The sequence below is a fragment of the Triticum dicoccoides genome, chromosome 3B (genome assembly GCF_002162155.2).
Source record: "Triticum dicoccoides isolate Atlit2015 ecotype Zavitan chromosome 3B, WEW_v2.0, whole genome shotgun sequence".
In the NCBI taxonomy this organism is placed as follows: domain Eukaryota; kingdom Viridiplantae; phylum Streptophyta; class Magnoliopsida; order Poales; family Poaceae; genus Triticum; species Triticum dicoccoides.
Genome location: NC_041385.1, coordinates 38,012,241 through 38,025,010, shown reverse-complemented (window position 1 = coordinate 38,025,010; position 12,770 = coordinate 38,012,241). Strand labels below are relative to the sequence as shown.

The following is a 12,770-nucleotide window of genomic DNA, read 5'->3' as shown; positions in this document are numbered from 1 at the left end:
CAAAATACTTTTTGTTGCTATTTTTATTTTTTTCCAGTTTTTTGTTTTGTTTTCTGCATTATTTATTTTCTTTTGGTTTTTTGCTTTATTTTTTAATTCTTTTTGCTTTTAGTTTTAAAAAAAATATAAACTTTCTGTTAGTGCCATTAGTTTTTAAATTTGAAAACGTTTTTTTGTTTTCTTTGTTGCTTTATTTATTTTATTATGTTTCGACTTACAACAAAATACTTATTGTTGCTTTGAAAAAGTTGGCACTGCATGTGCATGTACAAAACGGACAATGGTATCATACTCGTCTGTTATAAACTTGGCATGGTATCATCATAATAGTTGCGGGAGAAAGTCTTCATTTTTTCTTCGCTTGTGTCATTTGCTTATTGCGGTGTAACCATGGATAATCTTCATCGTTTATCAGGATGCATGGGTCAGCCTTGACTTTGAAGGGAGGAATTTCATGAAACTTTTCATACTCTTCAGACATGTCTGTCTTGCCCTCCACTCCCAGGATGTCCCTTTTTCCTAAAAGAACTATGTGACGCTTTGGCTCATCGTATGATGTATTCGCTTCCTTATCTTTTCTTTTCCTCGGTTTGGTAGACATGTCCTTCACATAGATAACCTATGCCACATTATTGGCTAGGACGAACGGTTCGTCAGTGTACCCAAGATTTTTCAGATCCACTGTTGTCATTCTGTACTGTGGGTCTACCTGTACCCCGCCTCCTGACAGATTGACCCACTTGCACTTAAACAAAGGGACCTTAAAATCTACTCCGTAGTCAAGTTCCCATTTGTCTATTATGTAACCATAATATGTGTCCTTTCCCCTGTCGGTTGCTGCATCAAAGCGGACACCGCTGTTTTGGTTGGTGCTCTTTTGATCTTGGTCAATCGTGTAAAATATATTCCCCGTCTCGAATGTTGTTCGGAGTCCCGGATGAGATCCCGGACGTCACAAGGAGTTCCAGAATGGTCCGGAGGTAAAGATTCATATATGGGAAGTCCTATTTTGGCCACCGGAAAATGTTCGGGATTTTTCGGTATTGTACCGGGAAGGTTCTAGAAGGTTCCGGAGTGGGGCCCACCTGCATGGGGGGACCCACATGGACGTGGGTAGTGGGGGCAAGGCCCCACACCCCTGGTCAAGGCGCACCAAGATCCCCCCTTAGAAGGAATAAGATCATATCCCGAAGGGATAAGATCAAGATCCCTAAAAAGGGGGGATAACAATCGGTGGGGAAGGAAATAATGAGATTTCTTTCCTTCCACCTTGGCCAATGCCCCAATGGACTTGGAGGGCAAGAAACCAGCCCCTCCACCTCTATATATAGTGGGGAGGCACATGGGAGCTATACACGAAGTTCTGGCACAGCCCTACCTCTCTTCCTACTCCTCCTCTCCCATGGTGCTTGGCGAAGCCCTGCTGGATTGCCACGCTCCTCCACCACCACCACGCCGTTGTGCTGCTGTTGGATGGAGTCTTCCTCAACCTCTCCCTCTCTCCTTGCTGGATCAAGGCGTGGGAGACGTCACCGGGCTGTACGTGTGTTGAACGCGGAGGTGCCGTCCGTTCGGCACTAGGATCATCGGTGATTTGAATCACGACGAGTACGACTCCATCAACCCCGTTCACTTGAACGCTTCCGCTTAGCGATCTACAAGGGTATGTAGATGCACTCTCTTTCTACTCGTTGCTGGTCTCTCCATAGATAGATCTTGGTGACACGTAGGAAAATTTTGAATTTCTGCTACGTTCCCCAACAGAAGCCTAGCGGGTTCACCGAAAGGTTCTTCTTCGTCACGTTCATCACGTCGATCGAAGAGTGGACCTCTAGGTCTTTCCAGTAGGGTAGGTCCCAAAATATAGATTTCTTCTTCCAGATGGGTGCGTGATTGTCAGCGTCATTCGGAACAGCTAGTCCGCCGGGACCCTTTCCAAAGATTACGTGTAAATCATTGACCATAGCAAGTACGTGATCACCGGTACGCATGGTGGGCTTCGTCCGGTGATATGCCTCGCCTTTGAAATGCTTGCCTTTCTTTTGACATTGATGGTTGGTCGGAAGAAATCGACGATGGCCCAGGTACACATTCTTCCTGCAGCTTCCCAGGTATATACTATCGGTGTCAAGTAAACAATGCGTGCATGCGTGGTATCCCTTGTTTGTCTGTCCTGAAAGGTTACTGAGAGCGGGCCAATCGTTGATGGTCACGAACAGCAACGCCTTTAGGTGAAATTCCTCCTTTTTGTGCTCATCCCACGTACGTACATTGTTTCCATTCCACAGCTGTAAAAGTTTTTCAACTAATGGCCTTAGGTACACATCAATGTCGTTGCCGGGTTGCTTAGGGCCTTGGATGAGAACTGGCATCATAATGAACTTCCGCTTCATGCACATCCAAGGAGGAAGGTTATACATACATAGAGTCACGGGCCAGGTGCTGTGATTGCTGCTCTGCTCCCCGAAAGGATTAATGCCATCCGCGCTTAAAGCAAACCATATGTTCCTTGGGTCTTTTGCAAACTCATCCCAGTACTTTCTCTCGATTTTTCTCCACTGCGACCCGTCAGCGGGTGCTCTCAACTTCCCATCTTTCTTACGGTCCTCACTGTGCCATCGCATCAACTTGGCATGCTCTCCGTTTCTGAACAGACGTTTCAACCGTGGTATTATAGGAGCATACCACATCACCTTCGCAGGAACCCTCTTCCTGGGAGGCTCGCCGTCAACATCACCAGGATCATCTCGTCTGATCTTATAACGCAATGCACCGCATACCAGGCATGCGTTCAGATCCTTGTATGCACCGCGGTAGAGGATGCAGTCATTAGGGCATGCATGTATCTTCTGCACCTCCAATCCTTGAGGGCATACGACCTTCTTTGCTGCGTATGTACTGTCGGACAATTCGTTATCCTTTGGAAGCTTCTTCTTCATTATTTTCAGTAGCTTCTTAAATCCTTTATCAGGCACATCATTCTCTGTCTTCCACTGCAGCAATTCCAGTACGGTACCGAGCTTTGTGTTGCCATCTTTGCAATTGGGGTACAACCCTTTTTTGTGATCATCTAACATGTGATCGAACTTCAGCTTCTCCTTTTGACTCTCGCATTGCGTCCTTGCATCGACAATGACCCGGAGAAGATCATCATCATCGGGCACATCGTCTGGTTCCTCTTGATCTTCAGCAGCTTCGCCCGTTGCTGCACCATCGTGCACATCGTCTGTTTCCTCTTGATGTTCAGTAGAATCACCGTATTCAGGGGGCACATAGTTGTCATCGTACTTTTCTTCTTCGCCGTCTTCCATCATAACCCCTATTTCTCCGTGCCTCGTCCAAACATTATAGTGTGGCATGAAACCCTTGTAAAGTAGGTGGGTGTGAAGGATTTTCCGGTCAGAGTAAGACTTCGTATTCCCACACATAGGGCATGGACAACACATAAAACCATTCTTCTTGTTTGCCTCAGCCACTTCGAGAAAATCATGCACGCCCTTAGTGTACTCGGAGGTGTGTCTGTCACCGTACATCCATTGCCGGTTCATCTGCATGCATTATATATAATTAAATGTGTCAAAAATCATTACAGAACATCATGAATAGATAATTAAGTGACCAAATTAATAGAAGTTCATCATCACATAAAAACCAAAGTACATACATAGTTCTCATCTAACAACATAAAGCTCTGCAGAGCATCTAAATTAATTAAACCATACATTGAAACTTTGTAAAACATTTCAATGCTAAAAAAATGCGATCATAATCGCAACCAAGGTAACAACTGATCCAACGGCATAATGATACCAAGCCTCGGTATGAATGGCATATTTTCTAATCTTTCTAATCTTCAAGCGCATTGCATCCATCTTGATCTTGTGATCATCGACGACATCCGCAACATGCAACTCCAATATCATCTTCTCCTCCTCAAGTTTTTTTATTTTTTCCTTCAAGAAATTGTTTTCTTCTTCAACTAAATTTAACCTCTCGACAATAGGGTCGGTTGGAATTTCCGGTTCAACAACCTCCTAGATAAATAAAACCTATGTCACGTTGGTCGGCATAATTTTCATAAACAATAAATGAACCAATAGTTATGAAAAGATAATATATACCACATCCGAATCATAGACAGGACGAGGGCCGACGGGGGCGGATACCAAAACCATCGCACTATATAAGATTCAATAATAAAAGTAAGAAAATAATACAAGTATCTATCTAAACATACAAGTAAGAATATTTTTCATTTCAGAAAGAAGATAAGAACAAGAGGCTTAGCACGGTGGTGCCGGCGATGAGATCGGCGCGGGTGATCGACGGCGATGAAGACGGGGACGGGGCGTGACGGACCGCTAAACCTAGATAAATATTGAGGAAAATGGAGCTTGGCGGTCGAGCTTGGAGAGGAGAAACCTTAAGTAGTGTGGCTCGGGCATTCCATCGAACACCTTGTGTGCATAGGAGGTGAGCTAGAGCACCACCAAGCCCTCTCCCCCTCGGCCAGAAAAAATAGAGCAGTGTGCTCTGCTCTTGCGCGAGGGGTATATATAGGCACCACCATTAGCCCCGGTTGGTGGCATGAACCGGGACTAAAGGGAAGCCTTTGGTCCCGGTTCAAGCCACCAACCGGGACCAATAGTGGTGGGCCAGGAGCCAGGCCCATTGGTCCCGGTTCGTCCCACCAACCGGGACCAAAAGGTCCGGACGAACCGGGACCAATGGCCCACGTGGCCCGGCCGGCCCCCTGGGCTCACGAACCGGGACAAATAGCTTCATTGGTCCCGGTTCTGGATTGAACCGGGACTAATGGGCTGAACCGGCCTGGGCCATTGCCCCCTTTTCTACTAGTGAGCTCAGCAAGATGGCTTACTCTTGTCATGGGGTCCACTCGATGCACTGAGTTCACCCGCTAAATCAGTATTTAATCAAGTTCATAGATACGCTCGGATTGAGAACAGGTCTAGGATAGTATTGTGCTATCTAGCCCACCTAGGTTGGAGTCACGGAGTGACCCGTGGTACCTCCAAGTACCAAGGGTTAGTCCTGAATGGTCTCTTTTTCTATATGCTCTGATTATTTTGGAACCAAGCAGTCAATCATGTCCCTCACTTATTACTGGTTATAGATCAACCAGGACTAATTAGTGGTACTCATGGTTTGTGTTACTAACAATTGACCCGTGGTACCTCCAAGGACCAAGGGTTAGTCCTGGATGGTCTCGTTTTTTTATATATGCTCGGATTATTTTGGAACCAAGCAGTCAATCATGTCCCTTACTTATTACTGGTAATAGATCAACCAGGACTAATTAGTGGTACTCATGGTTTGCATTACTAACAATCTATCATGTCAAGAAACTTGAAATGCCGATTCTTATTTCAAGTAAAATGCTGAGAGTGAAATATACGACAGGAACGTTACCATGGTTGAGATAGTATTGCATCAATTAAACATGATCGAGACATTTGGATGTTGACTCTCTCTAGTGGGTATGGAGAAGTAAACACGTTGACTAACACCATGCTCTTCATAATATCTAGTCCTTTTTTTCTTGCGGGATCATACTATGTTCTCCTTTGTCTCCGTGCTTCAATATTATCCCTTGAGCTTGAGCCACACAGCCCCCAGCCACCCACGGATCGATCGATGGAACGACCCGACGCATCCCCGGTTGCTAAAAGCCCTCCTCACCGTCCTGGAAACGTGCTTGATGCTACTGTGCCACGCGACCACGCCAATGGCAACCTGCGTACATCTAATAGACCCAAAACGAACAGTGCTTCAAAAATAGTACGGGACTGTACCGACAATGACAACGCTCCGTGCCTCCAGTAATGCAATTCCTTGCTCTAAACATAACAGTGCATTTTATGGTGGGAACGTTCCTGATAAAACTGCGGAACATTCTGCACCAACTTAATAATGGATCGAGACATTTGGATGTTAAGTCTCACTAGTTTTTTTTAAAAAAAAAATTAAGTCTCTCTAGCGTGTATGGAGAAGTAAATGCGTCCATAGAACCATTCAAAGTCGTTGGCTAACATCACTTGTATTATCTTCTCCCATATCTTCGTTTCTTCAATACTACTGTATTTCTTGAGCTTGAGCCATCCTTCTGTGCTACCAAATCAGTCTCCCCATATCAGAATATTGGCATGTATCCACCCTCACTCCTCTCCGTCTCGGTCTCACTGTTCATCTTGCTTCACCGTGTGCACGCCGAGTGTGAGCCGGTGGCATGCGGGAACTTCACCATCAAGTACCCGTTCTGGCTCGGTGCTCCTAGCCACTCCCCGCCGGAGCCCGCTTGCAGCCGCCCGGCCTTTGAGCTCTGGCGCACCAACAGCAACACCAAGGCTTCCATTTCCATGCGTGGCTCCGCCATCCAAGTCCTCAACATCGACTACAGTGCCAGCTCCTTCCTTGTGTCTCACAGCAGATTCTCCGCGACCGAGAATGGTGTGTGCCTCGCTCACTTCAACATGTCGTCCAGCCTAGCTCTCAGCCCGTTCAAGACTAGCCCGAGGCTTCCATTTCCATACGTGGCCCTGTGCTTCCTCTTCGACTGCAACGGGACGGAGCCACGGGGTCCTGGCTACACGAACGCCACCGCCGGCTGCGATAAGCCCATCTACGCGTACCTCGGCAGGATCTACGACCGGGACACGCTGCCGCCGATCCCCACTGGAAACTGCACGTACACCTACCTCCCGGTGCTCGGGGCGGAGGCGGCGGCCGCCGACTACAGCCAGCTGCTGAAGGCTGGGTTCGTCCTGGACTGGGAGGGCACCGGAGTCGGGGAATGCCCCGCTTGCATTGCTAGCGGCGGCCAGTGCCGATACAACACCTCCAACGCGAAGTTCCTGTGCCTCTGCCCTGCCCCAATGGCATGCTGCACGGGTCGACATGTGCCGGTAAGCCTCCAAATTAATTGAAATAATTTTAAGTCAAAATAACAACACAAGCTACTAGCTCAAAACATAAAATAGACCAACTAGACATGATCTGATTCTAGAATAGAAACTTTTTCATTGGGTATAGGGCTCCAGGCTAATATTATTTTTTCTTTGAAGTTCCTATTCAACATAGGGATAGGAATCCATTCTTACAAACCAATAGGATTCATAAAAATCCTATAAATAAAACACCTATTCTTTAGAATTCGAGTAAATAGCATAAAACTACTACTTTACAGGCTAGGGTTCCAAAAAACTATCAGTTTTTAATTTTTTGCTGATAACTACCAAGTCGGGGGTTGGCTGTTTCAAAAAACCCTAAATACTCGTTGCTAGCGATTTAAACCGTTTTATGACAGGTCGGGTCCACTCCTGAACAATCTGTTAGTTTGACCGTTTTGTTTGACCGTTAACTTACATGTGGGACCCACGTGTAAGTTGCCTCTTCTTCCTCTTATCTTCTCTTCTCTCTTCCTGTCTCTTTCTTCTTCCTCTCCCTCTCCCGGCAACCACCAGCCACCGACGACCACCTCCACCATCCGTCCCGCGCCAAGACAAGCTCGACCGCGGGAACGAACGCCGTGAGAAGGAGCAGCCGCAGCGCAGGAGCACGGGTCGTGCCATGGCCAGGGGCTCAGGCCGTCGCTAGCCGCGCGCCATGGCCAGGAGCGCACCAAGGAGCAGGGGCCGCCGCGAGCCGCACATGGCCAGGGGCTCGGGCCGCCAGCAGCCGCGCGCCATGGCCAGGAGCATGCTCAAGAGCAAGGGCCGCCGCGAGGCGCGCCATGGCAAGGGGCTCGGGCCGCCAGCAGCCGCGCGCCATGGCCAGGAGCTCCTCCACCTAGCCCGTTCACCAGCGAGCTGCTCCACAAGGAACGTGGCGGCCGAGCCGCCGCCTTTCCCTTGGCTGGCGATCTGGCCGCCGGCGTGCCACGCCGTTCCTGATTGATTTTTCCAGAAAACATCAGGGACCCGATTGCTTTTTCCAGAAAATATTACGGACCCGATTGCTTTTTTTAAAAAGTTACAGATTGCTTTAAAAAAACTTACATAGATACTGACATATGGGCCCTACATGTAAGGTAATAGTCAATCAAACGGTCAAACAAACGGTTCTCTTATGTGCGGGTCCCAACTGTCATAATCACGATCAATTTTAAAGCACTCCATGATTAGAGTTTTTTGAAACAGCCAACCCCCGACTTGGTACTTATCAGCGAAAAATTGAAAACCGGTAGTTTTTTGGAACCCTAACCTATAAAGTAGTAGTTTTATGCTATTTACTCTTAGAATTCACAAAATTTATGTAAACCAATGGAGTACTTAGTAGCTCCAGAACAAGCAAATGCATCTTTTTTTTTTGGAGGGAAACAAGCAAATGCATCTGATAATAAGAAATACGATAGTTATCATACATGGTTAATCAATCATACCGGTTCTATGCACTCGGTCAAACAGTGAGCAGTAACATCACATCGCGTCTCCTTTTGTTGTCAGTCACATGCCACCGTATGGGTCATTGCTAGTGGGAAAATGGCATGGTCTTTCCAATACGTGCACCACACAAAAATATATCCTAATCAAAGACTTTGATGCCACCGGAAAATTGGCAAGTCGACGACAACGATACTTTGAGCAACTCCTTAATGATAGTACTTTGCACGCTTTTCTTTGAGATATTTTATGGTACAACATACTACTGAATTCAGTGTGTAGTATATAAGCTGATCCAATTATTGAGATGGTTTCACTCAGAGTTGGTTCAAGGATAGATTCGTAATTTCCTACAGGCTAATGTTTGAGATTGGTTCAGATATTTGGAATTTTCCCGTGTTCTCCTGATGCTTCTGAGCGCTCGATAGACTCAATGCCCTGATCAATGGAGATGGGAAAAAATCAATCGATCGCCGCCGACGCACTTTTTTTTTTGGAAAAGGAGGATAACCCCTGGCCTTTACATCAAAATGATGCATGCAGCCATATTATCAAATAATATTATCAAATAATATGTGGAACAAAGTCTGAGGTTCAAATCTTGCTAAAAAACGGAGCTTAACAAAAAGCAAAATAAAGATGCCACAGCCGGCGAAGATAGCAACAGGCTATGATGCCTATATAACTAGCCTATTATTAGCTCGACATCCAAAACAGTTGAAGATAACCCATGCTAGTGTCTCCCGACGGTGGCACCCAGTAACCAAAAGCTTCCCATAGTCCGCATGAGTGAGTAAGGACCACATACAAATCCAAGCAATGTGTACAAACTACATTTGGAGCTACCTGCCCACCTTCCTTTAACCAAATTATCTTTCGTCAAGATCACTCCCTTGTGTACAAACTACATGAAGACTTTAAATCTAAGCAAAACTTTAATCTTTCAGATATGAAGGGATCTTGGAATTAGCCAAGAGTCAATTAAATCCAAATATATAGATTTCACTGAAAAACTCCCAGTCATAGACAATTTCCAGTGTATGGTGTCTGATTGGTCAGAGAGTTGAATTTCCACCAACCTGCGGATCAAGTGCAGCCACTAGTTCCAACGTTTCCCCATCAGAGATCCCCTGAATTGGATATTAAGGGGGACCAACTGTAATACTATACCAACATAATCTTCCTTACATTGTGCAATATTATATAGAATAGCATATTGTAAAGCCAGAGGCGTCTCCCCTAACCACACATCTTCCGAGAATCTAGTCGTTTTACCGTTACCAATGATAAATTTTAACCTCTGAAAAAAGGAGACTTTCGTCCTCATCAACCCTTTCGAGAAAAGAGAGTCATTAGGCCTAGCGGTAACCTGCCAAGGTCTTAAATTGGAGGTACTTATTCCGTAGAAATTGAATCCATGTACCCTCGGTCTTGGTAGATAATCTAAATAACCATTTGGAGAGGAGGCATTTATTCTTAACTTCTACGTTCTCGATCCCTAACCCGCATAGGTCTTTGGGTCTGCAAATAAAATTCCATCGAACCAATCTGTATTTCGTCTTAACCTCATCACATTGCCGGATAAATCGAGATTGATAGAAGTCTAATCTTTTTTGTATCCGAACCAGTACTTCAAAGAAAGTTAGGAGGAACATCGACAGACTTGTCAGCACCGAATTTATCAGCATTGGTCGACCTCCATAAGACATAAGCTTGCCCTTCTAGCAGTTTAGCCTTTTTCGAATCTATCTTTAATGCACTTCCACTCCTTATTTGACAATCGTCGATGGTGAATCGGGATCACTAGGTAACTACTGAACTGTTGTTTATATGCGTCTTGGTCCCCTTTGGCTCTCTCAAAACCGAACAATTTGCTTTTGTTAAAATTAATTTTGTGTCCCGATAATTGATGAGCGCTGCTCCATGCCCACGCCTCTTGTTGCGTTGCCTCCGTCAAGCGAGGAGCTGAACCATCAACCACAATCATCCTCGCCCTCACAACGTCCCTGCAAATAACTTCGAACTTTACGAAGGGAGGCGGCGTGCTAGCCTCATGCTCCTTCGCCACTTTACGAAGGGGACTGCGTGTTCTCATTTTCTCATGCTCCTTCGCCACACAGACTTGTTTACTGGTGGTGCCCAAGCCACCATGCCCACTGCGCAAGCAGCGGGAGCAGCAACTCCGGCGACCTCCCTCCTTGTGATGCTTCGTTTTCGTTTTCGTCGACATCCTGAGAGCCAGCGGCATGCGTTGGCCTCCTCGTCGTGTCAGCGCCGGCGACTCGACCATGGTGGCGCGGCGCCGTGTGCTCTAGTACACATAAAATCATCCACCGTATTTGGTTGAAGAGGCTGCCTCGTGGTGGACACATGCAGATGATGTCATGCACGCTGCGTAAGAATAGGACCTGGATAAGCGCAACCCGTGTATCACAAACACATGGCAACTCTAAACGTTTTTATGGCAAATTTAGTGACATTAGGATGACAACTTTATTTGTCAAGCATGGTAACTTTCTTTTTGAATGACAATTTTCGGTTTTTTTGGATTTTTTACTTCCTTTCGTATGGCAATTTTTTATAAAAAATGTTAGGATTGGATTGCTTCGTGCCACAAGTGTGGCATTTATCATTTGAAAAAGAATAAACTACGCATGATGACCCACATCCCACTGCCTTTATTCGCCCACTGTCCACACGACAAGGATAGATACATATACGACCAAAGAAAACAATGGAGGAAATGGTTGGTTGTTTTTCAGTGCAGTAGGTAAGTAAAGATGCGCTCAAACCCAAACCGGGACCGACGACCTTCCTCCAGTCACTGGCAACCGGGCCCTGAGGATCCAGGTGGCGGGTGAGCTCCCACTCCCACTTGCTGGTGAGTATGAGTGTCGTGGTGATCTCCACTTCAGTTAAAAAGGTCTGACCTCGTGTTCTTCTTCTCAGCAATCTCCTTCTCAATTCCCATCATCGTCAGACCGTTCACCTCCCTCTCCGCGCCTTTGGGAGCAAACCCCAACCGTTAGCATCTCTTCAATCTTCCATTCCATTGTAACAAGATCGAATGATGCATCCATTTCATGTTCCCACAGCCACCTCGCCGTGCTATGCTCTGCCACACTGTTGCTAACTGCAGTCCTAGCCACCCACGCCCTAAACACCACATCGTCGTCGTTGCGGTCGTCCTGCAAGCCAGCGGCGTGCCTGTTAGTGATGTACCTGTTCTGGCTCGGCGGCACACACCCACCAGACTGCGGCTACCGGGCCTTCCGCATCACATGTGACACACATGACGACGCCGGCATGGCCTTCCTTGAGAAGTCCTTCTGGAAGTAACAGATCATGGACATCTCCTACAAGGAAAGAACTTTTCGGGTCGCCAACTACGATCTCTGCGACGGCACCTGTGACATCAAGATCTGAGTGAACGCCTCTTCTGACCTTGGCCTTGCACCCTTCGCCATCAGCGCCGTCAACCAGGAGCTCTTCTTTCTCTACAATTGCACCGACTCTGGTCGTGGCCGCCGGTGCCTACGTGGGAGATAGTGAACTGCACGAATGATGGAACCAACATGTCCACCACGTTCAACTCATTTGCGTGGCCCGCCAGAGAGTATGAGCCTGACGAGGGCACCGGTGGCAAGGAACTGCATGGTGTCGATGATGCCAGTGCTGGGGTACCCGGGAGCGGTCGGGGCAGACTACCGACCGCTGATGAAGGGCGGGTTTCTTCTTAATTACACGGTCGGCGATTGTGCGTCCCGCGAGGAGAGCGGCGTACATTGCCGTATTAACACCGACTACGATATATTCGAGTGGCACTGCGCCATGACGTGTCGAAGATCATCTGTAGCTTCACACGTATCATAGTCGTTACTCATATCATAGTGATTTGTAGCAAGCGGAGCAGTTTTAACAAACTCCCTCTTACCCCCTCTTTTCACATGAGAGTGAAGCCGTTGATTTCATAAATTAGTGGTTTGATTAAATCTTCCCTCCCTCGTCCAGCTCCTCCCCGTGCTCCGCATTGGTACCTCTATCTCGGTAGGGTCCGGCCTCTCGACGCTCTTCTGGTTTGACCGATGGGCCGGCGACTCCCCCTTTGCGGCTCGCTTCCCCATCCTCTTCTCTATCTCTGTCGACCCCATGATTTCTGTTGATAGAGCCCTTATTGACTTAAGGCGCCTCGCTTTCCGTCGGCCATTTGGGCCTGCGGAATCCGCCGCCTGGCGTGAGCTGCTTGATTGCGTCGCTCTGCATGAGCCGCTGGTGGATGGCGCCCAAGACCGTGTGCGTTGGCACTTGGAGTCGTCGGGCCAGTTCTCTACCAAATCGCTCTACATGGCCATTGCCCCCTCCTCCGCTCCC

At 47.1% G+C, this 12,770-nt stretch overlaps 1 protein-coding gene and 1 pseudogene across 1 annotated transcript in view; both read left to right on the top strand.

Annotated features, from left to right (window-relative positions):
* Window positions 1–6,136: 6,136 nt before the first annotated feature.
* The window catches only part of LOC119274573 (LEAF RUST 10 DISEASE-RESISTANCE LOCUS RECEPTOR-LIKE PROTEIN KINASE-like 2.5), a 9,756-nt gene continuing 3,122 nt past the window's right edge, over window positions 6,137–12,770 (top strand). The window contains exon 1 of the mRNA XM_037555285.1: window positions 6,137–6,923. The gene's annotated coding sequence lies outside the window, so the exon portion shown is untranslated. The remainder of the gene's footprint in view (window positions 6,924–12,770) is intronic.
* On the top strand, window positions 10,646–12,272 carry LOC119279204 (annotated as a pseudogene).